Source organism: Electrophorus electricus, chromosome 3 (genome assembly GCF_041902795.1).
Source record: "Electrophorus electricus isolate QZ-2024a chromosome 3, ASM4190279v1, whole genome shotgun sequence".
NCBI classification, from domain to species: Eukaryota; Metazoa; Chordata; class Actinopteri; order Gymnotiformes; family Gymnotidae; genus Electrophorus; species Electrophorus electricus.
Genome location: NC_137499.1, coordinates 31,231,325 through 31,245,410, shown reverse-complemented (window position 1 = coordinate 31,245,410; position 14,086 = coordinate 31,231,325). Strand labels below are relative to the sequence as shown.

General features: G+C 42.7%; 1 long non-coding RNA gene across 1 annotated transcript; it reads left to right on the top strand.

The window, feature by feature from the left end:
- The first annotated feature begins 4,308 nt into the window (after positions 1-4,308).
- LOC145657004 (uncharacterized) lies at positions 4,309-13,114 on the top strand. The gene is made up of 2 exons (XR_014122763.1): positions 4,309-4,567; positions 11,220-13,114. It is a non-coding gene; the product is annotated as an uncharacterized LOC145657004 (long non-coding RNA).
- The last annotated feature ends 972 nt before the right edge of the window (positions 13,115-14,086 follow it).

The following is a 14,086-nucleotide window of genomic DNA, read 5'->3' as shown; positions in this document are numbered from 1 at the left end:
CATGCCATACACACCATGGCACCAATCCTTTCCTAAAAGGGATTCCAGTTTCATTTCCATCTGGGAGACTGCAAAAGGACAATTGGCTACATTCCAGTTGGGAGGAGAAGATCCCCTGCCTCCTCAACTCTTCTCCATACAGCATGTTAGCAGTTCATTGAGGTTAATCACATCTGCACCACAAGCACTGCTGTCCTCCACACACATTCACCTGGGCACTGTCAGTTGGAGAGAATGTGGATGGCATTGTGCACACATGCTAGCTTCATACTTGGTTTGCAGTTGAGGTGAGAACTGATTAAGACTGATATGTGTAAAAATAAAGAAATACATTTTAAAATGTGAAAGGGGCACTAAGATAGTTCTTAGCTGCCTAGTGTGGCTGAAATGATGAACCACACATTTCTTATCTTACAGATAAGGCTGCTGGATATGAATCTCATCTGGCCATAGGTATCAGCTAAGTGAAATAAATAATATTAGCTTTTCTTGCCAACTAAAATATCACCATGTAGTCACTGGCATCATTCTTGGTAACTTTACCCAACACAGGCCCGTGCATTTGTTGGCTAGTCTGGCAGCAGAGGTCACGTTTGCATTATTTTGAGCCAGGTGGCACTGGTAAATACAGTGTTTGGAAAATGCACTGTGAAAGGTCTTTACTGATTAAGTGGGTGAGCAAAAATAAGTGTTGATCCAAATCTGCAGGTTGTGGTCATTGGAATTTAGAATGCTCTTTAGTGTTTCTGCGTCAGCATAGCAATGAGAAACAAGGCTGAGTTGTTTTAGGACACAGCAGCAAATCAAAATGCTTTTTGTAGTTAAATTCCATCAATGTAAATGTATCAGAGTTAGCTACAAGCTCATTTTCATCTGGTCCCTCTAGGAATGTTCAACATTCAAACTGTTTCCTGGTACAGTGAAAGAATCCATTACATCAGAGACCAACAGATACTAATATCCATGAGTTTTAGCCCTGCAGTGATAAATAAGGCACTAATGCCCATGTATGCTGTGGAGATATTACAACAGATCTAACTTCAGAGTTAGGAATTAATGAACCTTTGTGCAAGGTGGTAGCTATGAGTTCAACCTGGTGCTCAGCAAAGCATCCTCTTAGGATCAAGCTTAAGAAGCTCAAGGCATTTCTCCATTTTTCAAACGATATATTCCTATAACATAATATAATTGTGCTGGGTGCGACAAGCACATTGGGCCCCAGTCTCATATCTGAACACCAAATGCACTGTACATTTTGATGTCTTTTGCAAACTCTAACAGACCTGATTCAGCTAATCAGGTAATTATCAAAGATGAGTTGTGTCAGTTGTGCAGAAGAAGGTTGAGGGCAGCAGGGGGGCCTGGCGGAGCCGGTCAAGTGACTGACAGCCCCTTGACATCAGGGAGTGGGACACTGATTCTTATGTTTAGTGTTTTGCCCCTTTTTCTGAAACTCCGGCATTAAAAAAATTTTAATTAGTATAAATACACATTTGTATCACACATACTTAAAGAAACAAGCAGAAATATCACAAAAACTGCACTCCTTGTACATATTTAGCGATGGAATATTATTTAGCATTCAGCTCATTATCTGAAAATCAAACACAATTTCTGAAAATTGTGTGCATTTCAGCTGACATTCTGCCAGATGTCTTGCAAATCAAACACTGCTTAGAGCTGACATACAAATGCAGAATTTCCCCCCAGTGAGAGTGTAATTAATCAAAGTTTACTTCGTTTCTTTGATGAACCCCTGCTGTGAATCTAGCTGAAGATTCTAACAGTTGGAAACGTTAACACACGAGGTCTTGTGTCCCAGTGATTTTCCTACACCAAATCTCCATAAGTCCCCCCCTCTGTCTCTCTCTCTTCCTCCATTAGCAGGTGGCAGTAGAGAGTGTGTGTGTGTTTGGGGGCGGGGGGGGGTGAGCGGGGGGAACAGGATGGCGATTCTCTGAGCTTTCAGAGCGGTACATATTCAAACGGTTCCTTTTGTTCGGACCTGCTGCACCCTCAGACACTGAACCATGCCAGGAATACAAATCAGACCTCTGACAGGGCAGTTAACCTGCCACTAAATATAGCCACAGAGAGAGAGAGAGAGAGAGAGAGAGAGAGAGAGAGAGAGAGAGAGAGAGAGAGAGAGAGACTCTTGGTGTGCATGTCAGAGCATGGGGGGAGGGATGAAAGAGTGTTATGTGTGATGAACACACATTAATCATAGTTGCAAAAATGCAACGAATGTGGGCTGCTCTACTGTTTGCTGCAGTATCACGACTCGACAAAAATGAAAAGAGATAGAGGCTGATGACACCCCCATGCACCGTGGGCTTGAGGGGGAGGGATGTTGCGCTTCCCGAAGTTTTAAAATATCTTGGATTTTCCACAGATCACCATAAAAACTGGTTTGGCTTGGCTTGGTTCATGCCAATTGGCTTTCACACTTAGTAGAAAAGAGACTTTTTGAGAGTTAAAGATGAGGTGGTTTTTGGCCCACGATCTCTTCAAGCAGTTGTGTAATGCACAAGTAAAGTACAGTACATACGGATGGAAAGAGAGACAGAGAACTAAGGGAGGAATACAACAGAACAGACATGGTCATGATGTGGGAAAAACCTTTCCTCAGCTGAATTGTGGACTATTTGCTTCCTATACATCCATGTTACTAAAGATTAATTTAAATTAGATGAATTTATTATATTTATCTTATATAATTTGGTCTGGTATATTAAACAGTGCCTCATTGCTTTAATGATAAATGATAGTATTGTAAAGATACTATATACTTTTAAACGTCTGTTTAATGAGACATAAGTGTGGATGGGGACAGAGAGACAGAGACAGAGACAGAGAGACAGAGACAGAGATGGGCGCACATCACGCATTTCTTTTGACTGAGTGTAAGATAAGCTAGCTGTAGGCAATAGGGAGTGGCATTTAACTTCTACTGTATACCATCTAAAGATCGTCTGTGATACAGTGCCATGCTGGGGTTTCCTGCCACAGTCACACACGTGCACTCACAAGACCTAAAGCATACTACACGAGCACAGTGTGTGTTCAGTTTACTCCAGTGGAGCTCAATTTAGTCTCCTCTAACACTGCAGGGATTATGTGAGTGACAACACTATCTTTGCATTCTGAAAATAGGCTGCAGTTTAGGCTACAACGTTTGTACATTAGTAATAAACTAGTGAATAATATGCAGTTAATTTAAATATGCTGACCAGCAATTTACTGCAATTATTATTGCTATTCCTATTTTACATTTTACTGTGACACTTTTTGTAATCTCTTTGGTACGAAACTGAGTGACAAACTCCTCCTGGTATTAGTCTTGAAAGAAGTTACATGGGAGATTTATTCGTTTAGATTTAGTTTAATAGTACTTTCAGAAATTAGTTAAAGACCTTATAAAACCTAAGGTATATAAATGAGCCATGGACATTTAGACTGCTCTATCAGAATTTATCTTATTTTTTTCAAACAGTCTGGTCATGATGCCGATTCTTTGAAAAATCAGCAAATGTGTTAGAAACAAGAAAGGGGTACAAACCAAATGGATAAAATCATGCAAGCTGGAGTACTTGTTTTATCAACAGAATGGCCAAAGCCCTATTGCTTTAATCTTACATATAGCTCCTTTAATAGTCAAATAGGCAGCTTGGCTCTTAATCTATTTTTGGAAATATGATGATGAGAAAATTAATTAATCATACCACTATCTTGTCAAGGGCCATCTGCTTTAAGGAGGGGGCCTCTTGGCAATTTTACTCCAGTTTAATTACTTTTCATTCCTCTGAATCTGACCCCTTTACCCTGCTTTGAATTCAATTATCTTTGTTTTCCACTGTGAATGTAAAATTCGATGATTATTGACAGCTACTACAAATCTCATTGTTTTTATATTATTATTATTATCATTGTTGTTGTTGTTGTATTTTTATTGTTATTTTTATTGCTATTATTATTAGCGTTGTTGTTACTACTGTTGTTTGGTCTCGACATTCTTCCTTCTGCAAAGTGTAAAAGCGCTGGATAAATTGAGAACGGTTTGAATTACACCTTTTGCTCATGGAATCGAATTTGTGCCAACACTAAATCGCCTCTTTCTCTACCGCACCCCTTTGGACCACGTTTGGCTCAACAATGAGAAGATACCGAAATCGAGAGAGAGAGAGAGAGAGAGAGAGAGAGAGAGAGAGAGAGAGAGAGAGAGAGAGAGAGATAGAGAGAGAGAGAGAGAGAGAGATCTAACGAAGGATAAAGGGTTTGAGCGCTAGGCTCGTGCCACTCCGATCTCTCCCCACTCCTTTTCATTTTCTTCAGGATGTGTGTGTGTGTGTGTGTGTGTGTGTGTGTGTGTGTGTGTGTGTGTGTGTGTGTGTGTGTGTGTGTGTATGAGAGAGAGAGAGACAGAGACAGAGACAGAGAGACAGAGAATGTAGTTGGTTGGAGGGGGCGTTTCCCCCGTATGGCTATTATGTGGGTTTTCTGTAGTCTTCTTCCAGATTTCTGTCGTCTCCTCCGGTGTTTTACCCTTTGGCAGGATTTAAAACAAGCGGTGAGTAGTTGTCTGTTCCTTAAATGTTGTACAGTGACAGATGCTTTCAGTCGTGACATCTTTTTTTTAAAGACCCTGTCAAAGAAGCGCTGTCGTGTAAAACGGCTATTTGAAATTGCGTTTATCAGTGGATCTTCATACTCAGTCTCTACGGATTCAGATGTGTCGAAAACCATCAATTGGTGTGTTTGTGTTTTGTTTTTTCTCCGGGTGTAGTTTTCTTTGTCGTTTAAAACACTTTATTTATCACGATAAGGCGTCCATCAAGTGGAAAGCGCGCGCTGTGTGCCAAGCGCATCACAAAGCCCAAGATGTTTTTCCCCTTACGGTGTCGCGGCTTCCGTTATACTCCTAATCTGCATTCGCGATGAATGTCTTACTGCTCGTTTCCCGTTAAACTGCTGGAGCCCACGCTCACTAGAGCTGTCGGTAGTATTAACGCTTCCGCTGATCTATGTTATTTCCAAGTCACTTTTTAAGAACATTCTGGATGCCCATAGGTTACGAATTTGCGCGGCAGCCTATATGGCCTTGTAGAACTCCTGCAGGTGAAATGGAAGTTTTATCTATTAAAGTAAACAAAAAATACCGAAGTTAAAGCAGCGTTATTTAACACAGGAAACACTCTAATATTTAGGATTTTTGATCAATTATAGAGCTTTGTCTTGGATATTCTAAAGGGCATATATGTGGAAATTCAAAAATAAAGATGTGTTAATTAGGCTGTTACTAAATTTAATGATCATTTAGTCATTCAAAAATTAGCTCATTCTTGCCTTTGCTGCATGGCGGACGTGCTGTTAAGTATACAAGACTTTACATCTAGATAATGTCATTCAGATGGGCTGTGACCAGTGGCCTGTTCATGAAATCCAGCAAAGCAAGTGTGTCATTTGCACAAAGGAAAATTCTGTCAGTGGAGCTTGGAATCATCTAGAAGGATTCATGGGATCATATTACGTGTTCCTATGACATGAGATCATATTACGTGTGCCCTATGACATGGATATGTGGCAGATGGTCAAACATGTATTTGGAAGACCGAATAGTATTGAATTAGTCTGGTCTCCTTTGCTATAGCCCATGACCATACTCCAGTTTAGGGGTAAACAGTAGTATGGAGAGGTAGAGGCAGAAAAGGGAATGAAAGAATGGGTGAGAGGGAGAGAGAGAGGGAGAGGGTGGCGTGGTGTGAACAGTGTGTGGTGGTGTGTGTGCCTGCAGGCATGGCAGGGTGAAGATGAACTCTCTGAACTCTTTCCCTGCTCTATTAGATTCATATTGATCGGGCGGGGGGTGGGGGGGTGGGGGGTGATGAGAGACGGAGGGAGGGAGAGAGAAGAAGGGAGGGATCAACAAACACTCCTCCATTCCAGCTGCTAGCAGTCCCCTTCCTGCTCGTATGCTTTCGGATTGTTCCCTGCATGGATCACTGCTGTGTGCTATAGCGCAACAGATACAGGAGGAGAAAAGCAGGAGCTGGATGATCTGCACTAAATTAATTCAATAGAGATGCTATGAGTCCCTCTTAGCATGGCATTCCTGCAATGGGTGCAGTGAAAAACACAAGGCGCGAGAGTTAAAGAGCGCCTCAGCTGAAGTGAGGTCACACAGAGCCACGCGAGTATTCCTGGGTATTGTGTTCAGTGTGAATGGGTGTGGAGGGAGTCTGATTGCTGGCGTTCACCATGATTCAGACATGACTCTTCTAGCTGTAGAAAGTCTGCTCTTCCTGGCTCTGTGATATCTGGGATGGAGGAAAATGGGTACTCCTACTGCTCCAACATGGAAGGACACAGGTGGAGAGATACAACACAGCCATGTCATAGAAGCACCTTGAAACATGAATGGAGAGGAGTACTTGTATTGCGTTAAGCCATAAAGAATTGTTTCATTCCATTCTTATATCAAAGGGAATAAGGCACCATTTAATATATTGCATCAGATCATATACATTAATTTTAATAAATTAATTTCTAAGAGTTAGGTCAATTCTCTCTCTGTTAGTGAAACAGTGTATGTGTAGGACACTTTTAAAACTAAGAATGCTTGGAACTACTGTTCCATTTAGTAAATTCCATTTAGTAAATACAATGGACATTGTACAGTAGTAATGCTGCAGTAATCTGGAGAAAAAGAAAGATTACCAAAAAAAACCCTGACAGGGACAAAGGAAAAAAGAGGGGAAATTAGCTTAGCCATCTACAAAATAGTACCAAATGAGAACAAATCCTTTTCAAAGCATGAAAGAAAGAGAGACAGGGAGAGAGAGTGAGAAAGTGAGAGTAGGTGGAAAGGCGAAGTTGTGTGTTGGGGGGGGGGGGGGGGTGCGTGCTCCTGCATTAATGTGTACTTATATATGCCTGTGCACGTGTGTGTATCAAAGCACTAGAGCCTCCTGTTAAGCAACCAGCAAACCAGTAGAGAGAGAGAGATAGAGAGAGAGAGAGAGAGCGCTCCTTTGGGAGCTGTCCTTGGTTCTGATATATGTACCCCCCTGAGCCCCTTCCTCTCCCAGTGTCTCTCAGCCGTCTCTCTTGCATTTCAGCATGGAGACTGACATCCTCAGTCTTTCTGTTTACCAAGCAGCAGGGGTGGGGTTGGGGGTGAGGGTGGGGTGGGTCACAGTGATCCTCAAAGGGGCAGCACCAGAGAGAGGGAGGGGGGAGAGAGAGAGAGAGAGAGAGAGAGAGAGAGAGAGAGAGATGAGTAACAAGATAGGGAAGGAGGGAGGGCATGAGAGAGGGAGTAAAAAGGGGAGAGTGACGGGGAGATGTTGGTAGAGGGAGAGAGGGAGAAGAAGAGGGTAGGAAAAACATAACAGCTGTGTGGTAATTGGACTCCCTTTAGTATCGTAGCGCATACATTGACATCTGTCTGGTAATTGGCTTCCCTGTATCCACTCTCAGCCTGTGTTCTGCTAAATGCCAGCTTTGGTGCACAAAAAAGAGGAAATCTGTAGAGAGAGGTGTGCATTTGTGCATGTGTGTGTGTGTGTGTGTGTGTGTGTGTGTGTGTGTGTGTGTGTGTGTGTGTCTGTATGAAACAAAAAAGCATTTTCCTCTTTCTGACATTCCACATGAGACATCATGAGTTGCCAGAGAATCTCGCTATTCTGTTTTCACAGTTTAGCTTCCGCCACTTCACCTGTTCGAGGTGTCTATTGGCTGCCCCATTAATTAGCACCCGCATCCATTCAGCGGCTGTGATCGGAACGGTCCATGCAGGCTCAATTGTGCCTGATGTTATGGAACACAACGGCTACAGTCTAGAGGCAGAATGGCTTTGTTACCCTGCTGCTTTCACTAATTGGTGCCTTCCTGAGTCAGTCCAGTCACCACAGACCGAGAGACTGGGGGAAAGCTTACCAGCAGAGCTGAATACTAGCAGGTCTGGCGCAATACGACAGGTCTCGCGATATTGTTGCAGTCTGGTTAAGTGCAAATAAAATCTAAATCTAAATGTGCACTGTAAAGAAGAAAAAAATGAATTGTGTCACACCAGCCAAAGAAAATATATACTACTCAAAAAATTCTAAAATATACAATATTTATGTATGTGCATATTGATGCAGCAACAGTTTGAATGCTTATAGCTGGTGCATTATAAGGGTAGCAAGTTGCCGTGTGTTTTGTCATCAGATAGCATGTGTGATTTTACTGCTTTGTGGCATTTGACTGGAACAGTATGAGTTGCAGACAGTAGTGGCGTTATTATCTTGAACAATAACTGCAGAAGATGGAGCAGAGCAACCACATCTCATGCAGGTCTCAACCACATCTCATGCAGGTCACAACCATGTCTCATGTAGGTCTCAACCACATCTCATGCAGGTCTCAACCATGTCTCATGCAGGTCTTTCGGAGGGAACTCAGCCTCTAGCTGTGGCGCTAGCCGTTTTGTGAAGAGCTTTGCTTTGCAGCAGCCGTCAAATTGCATAGATAAACATGGTAAATAATTGATGCAGAGCAGGGAGTGGGGGAGAGTTTGGGCTGCAAAACTGGCATCTATGATCTGGGTGTTCTGTGCGGCCTTGAAGCACGCACACACACACACACACACACACACACACACACACACACACACACACACACACACACACACACACACAAACACAAGTACACCTATAGTCATGTTTGTATTTATACTCAGAGGCACCTGTTCTTTTACCCTGTGAGGTTTTGGGAGTATTTTTGCTTAGGTACAATGAAATAATAAACACCATCTTCTATGTACATGATGGGTAGTTTTATTCAGACTCAGACGAACCAATATACAGCATCTATTCTAGGCTAATGCTTTTCTTTCACATTAAAGCATAAAAATGTCTATAAAAAGGGATGAAACTTGTTCTGATGCTTTGCAGTGACAAACATGGATGTCCTTGTTACAGTCTGCCTCAGGTTTAACTGATGGGGGGAAATGGTTTTCTGTGCAAAGCTGCAATTGTGTGTTCACCAATGCCTCAGAATAATTACTGCATTTTCATTTTAGATTTAAAATAATAGGATTTAAATCCTTGTGTCCTAAGCTGATAGCAATATGGAAATATTAAACAATGATCTCCTAGTATCAGTAGGCTACTATCATGAGCTAAATGACATCAGAGGTATGTTTTATCTGCTGACTTCTCCGGCTAAATCTCTGCATGTCTGTTTATCTGCTCATTTCAGCTTGGTTCCCTTCCAGTATAACCTCCCTGTTTGTTAATATCAGTGAACATATGCAAATTAATATTGGGCTAGCAATACACGATGACGTATGGCCTTATAACTATCTAGTTATTTAGTCGGATAGATGAAAAGCAGTAGAGCCTTATTTGGCTAAATACAGCTTTAGGATCACAAAACCAGCAGCATTGCTTAGATCAGATCTAAAATCCTGCTTTACTAACAGGCAGAGAGGGAGAGAAAGAAAGAGAAAGAGAGAGGGTTAGTTAATAAGTAAGATAGTAAAAGGATCTAGTGCTCAGAATTACAAAGAACTTGACAGAGTGTTTTGTTCTGCCATCGATGTGACTTTTTGTTATTTGCTAGCAGGTCTCTTGTAGTAATGCTGCCTTTGTAAAAGGTGTTCTTTCTTTGCTGTGGCTCAGAGCGTATGTGAGTTGGCACCTTTTCAAGTCGAATCAGGTTTGAAATTTTAACTTTGAAGAAAGCAGGAAAAGCCCTCTTTTTTATATTCAGTACATTTATTTTCATATGATTTGAGGAGACCTACACAAATTCTTCAGAAAATAAGATAGGCCAATCAGAATGGGCATGGCTTCTGGGTGAACATACCAGCCTCTCTTATCCAATCAAAATGAGCATGATGGCTTGGTCAATATTTCAGTCTCTCTTATCCAATAAGAATGAGCCTGATGTCTGAATCAATACTCTAGTCTCTCCTATCCAGTCTCTTTCATCTAGCAATCTCTCTATTTCACCTCGATAATGCGTTGTCTATGTGTCCAACTCCCAGATCTGTTGGCCTGTGTAGTGTGTGTGTGTGTGTGTGTGTGTGTGTGTGTGTGTGTGTGTGTGTGTGTGTGTGTGTGTGTGTGTGTGTGTGCATGTGTGTGATGAGTGGGTCATGTGTGAGTTTGTGTGTGATCCACACTTACAACTAAATGCCAAAATAGTTGTTGACAGAGCCTGGGGTTATGATAGCCACAAACACTGAATTCTGGATGGCACAACTTTACTTGCACAGTAGTTAAATATGCAGTAGAATTTAGCTCTTGCCTGAAGCTTCTCTCTACCTCCATTCCTCAATCTCTCCTTCCCTCTCTCCATCCCTCCTTTTCCCTCCTCCCACCCACAAGAAGCAGCTCTGTTGCCCATGTGTGCCAGCCTGGCGTCCTGATGGCTGGGGGAGGCTTCTCCTCCTTGGCCCTGCCGCTTGTAGGTGGCCTTCTCCCAATCCCCATCCCAACTCCTCCCCTGTGTTCCTCTCCACAATCAGAGAAGAAGGGTGAAAATTCACTTGCCGTGGCCATGCCTGGCCAAACGGCCACGCTCCGACACTTATCCACGCTCCCCACTGCCCTGCTCACTAATCACCCAACATCACAGCTCAGGCTTTATGTGGAAATGACTGTTTTCACACTTTTATTGTTTGACTAAAGGAATATGTTTCGGTCTTCACCCACAAACATTCCCACATCGTACTGATTGTGCCAGTATGGGCAAATATAAACTGACCTGTGTGGCCTTAGTGATTGGCTAATAAAGTTGGGTTCCAGTAGTCTCTTGTTCTAATCCATTGTGTTCTGCTTAGAAGCCCTTTCCCTGAGGATAATCCTTCCTCTTTTCATCTGTGGTCTTTGAGGGTCATGCAGCTCACACTGGATGGTTGTGGTTTATAGGAGAATAAATATGCTTCAACCAACTGTGGGTTTTTAGCCTTCCTTGTAGGGCAGTCTTTTTGAGATTAAAGATTTTACTGGGCGCTTCAACCTCAGAAATCTGTAAGGAGCTTTTAACATGAGTATAACATAGTTGCTTCACAATATTAATTTCCAAGCTATATGTAAGAAGCATAGTTTTTACATCTTTTCACATGTTGATGTAAAAAGACAGGTGACATTATCTAGATATTAATTTGTTTGTAAATTGGATTGGTTCCTTTGTTGCAAACATGATCTTTCTTGTTTGTCTTTTCTTTTCAGGCCTTGGATTTGTCTGACGAATCCTTCATTCTCTCCACCTTCCCGCCATCTATAAGAGCTGCAAGTGCAAACAGAAATGAAACAAAAGCAGTGGATAAGAGAGAAAAAACAGAAAGAGGGAGGGAGAGAGAGAGACAAAGAGAGAAATCGAGAGAGAGTGAGAGAGAAGGAGAGAGAAGGTGGAGGGAGGGCAGAAGCCCCACCTTGTGCTCCTGTCTCAACCACGGGTATTCTTGGGTTGATAATACGGATGTCGATGTTATTGCTTGAGAATACGCGTAGCTGAGTGGAAGCCATATTCTCCGGCTGCTTGCTACGGAATACGTACTGTCTGAAGAAAAAGTGGAGGACATTAAAGAGATGAAAAGCATTGAGGTCTTTCTTCTTTGCCTGTTTGGAGATTGGTGAGTTCCATCTAAAGCAAGACAAAATTCCTTCTTTCTTTCTTTCTTTCTTTCTTTCTTTCTTTCTTTCTTTCTTTCTTTCTTTCTTTTCTGTCTCTCTGACAGGCACACACACACTCTCTCTCTCTCTCTCTCTCTCTCTCTCTCTCTCTCTCTCTCTCTCTCTCTCTCTCTCTAGTGAGAGTCGGGAATGCTCCAGTGTGACATCATGTGTTTTATTGTTGTTTGGTGATTGGGCTTGAAGCAGACAGGTGCCCTTATCAAAGCTCATGGACCACAGAGGAAATCCAATAAGTGTGTTTGTGTGTGTGCATGTGTGTGTATGTGTATGTTCATGTGTGAGTGTACGTGTGTGTGTGTGTGTGTGTGTGTGTGTGTGTGTGTGTGTGTGTGTGTGTGTGTGTGTGTGTGTGTGTGTGTGTGTGTGTGTGTGTGCATGCATGCAAGCATGTGTGCGGGCATATGTAAGGAGACTAGGGTTTATCCAGCTTTGGCTCCGGGGGCTGGGGTAAATAAGGTCAGAGAGAAAGAGCAGCCTCTCCAGGGGCACCTGCCTCTGAGCTCTGAGATCCATCACAATGGCAGAATCCCTCATGGCATACTAGCACTGGTGCCACAGCCAGGGCTGGAGCCAGGGGCAGAGCAGCCAAGGAGGTGGCATTCTACCTCTCCAGGAACGACTGTAACAGGACCAAGCATATGTATGTGTATGGAAGGTCATGCATGATATTATTGAGTGGAGGCTTGGTATGCAAAACATGATTTTTTTTTCTTCTAAATCTAAATCAGGAATCATATTTTGGTGTGAAAATGTTCAATACTCTATTTGTCATGCTCACTGTTAGTAGTGCAAACTCAGAGCTAAGGCTTGACAGCTGTGGCCCAATTTCAGTACTTTCTGGTTGGAAGTTTTATATTTTTTGTATAATGTTTTATAGAATTATTAAAATTACATGGAATTAATGTTGAGAACTAAACTGAAATTACAGTGATCGACATATTTCATTTTCCGAGTGATCTAATTGAGAAGTTGAGAATTAGTTGCTAAACCAATTTGGGTGAGCTCATCACCAGCAGTGCATTGGGTTGGATGTCATGTGCCTTCCTAACAACAGGCTATACTGAGATCTAAAAAAATCTGCCCATCTGTTATCAGGCCAATATCACATACACCATATTCAGGATTCGAAAAAGCAACCCTATGGAGTTTGCAAAAGCTGATAATTTGCCGCCCAAATTATGAGCGATTAGTTATTTATTACCTTAGCCAAGCCCAGCTCTGTGCTTTATTGATTTTAGGTATCACCTAGACAATTCCTCAGAGGAGGGACTCCTCCCAGTCTGAGAGGAGGGACACCTCCCAGTCTGTGGGCCTCTTAGGTTTGTCTACATGTTTTCATGCTCTATCTCTGTGTGTTATAGCACACATAAGTGGCTTGTAATTACTTATTTTGAAACTTTTACTATGATGCACATCGGGATGAGTCAGGTTTGTGAGAACTGTGAAAATGCCTTGGGCAGATTATGCCTCGCTGCTGCGTCCATACACCTCTCTAGTAGGCTTGACCACTTCCACACAAGAGCCTTGCATCACTAATACTCCTGAAAGCATCTCATATTGAATATGATCCCATGGGCATGGGGAGCCTGTATGTGTGTGTGTGTGTGTGTGTGTGTGTGTGTGTGTGTGTGTGTGTGTGTGTGTGTGTGTGTGTGTGAGTGTGTGTGTGTGTGTGTGTGTCTAGGTGTGTGTGTGTTTAGCTGTGTGTAGGTGTCCATTTATGCACATGCGTGTGTGTGTGTGTGTCCATGCATGTGTGTGTGCAACACACATTCCCCCATTTGCCTCTGATTGTGAGGCCAGTGTTATCTGTGGTGCTGTATTTAATAGGGTTTAATGCGATTATCTAAATCCTCCATTACGCTGCATGTGGAGGGAGCAGAGGAGGCGTGGGAGGCCCCGTCGTGGCAGGCAGAGCCCCTGCTCGCATTCAGGCAGGAGGACCACCGCAGAACAAGATTCTCCACACTGGCCTCAGCCGAGAGCCCACACGGTAGCCACACGTCTCTGCAGGAGATCAGGAGATATATATGGAAGAAGCAGAGACACACAGGGAAGTAGAAAGTAGTCATCCAGTGGGGTGGAGGAAGCAGGTAACAGGCAAAGGCGCATGTGAATACGCGTAGGCTTTACACACGCCCGTGTGTGTCTGTGTCTGTGTCTGTGTCTGTGAGTGTGTGTTAGCATTCCCGCTTGTATTCATTAGCATGTGTCTCTGACAATTCATACAGATAAAGAAGAGTTTATATGCATTCATACACAGCTTCATATGAGAAGAATGACCTCTACTTTCGATGCTGAGCGTGATATTGAAAAGAGACCAACTCCCTGCGTGTGTTTATATTATCTAGGACCTATAGAATGTAATGAACTCTGAAGAGACTCCTCTTCTATCTGTCACC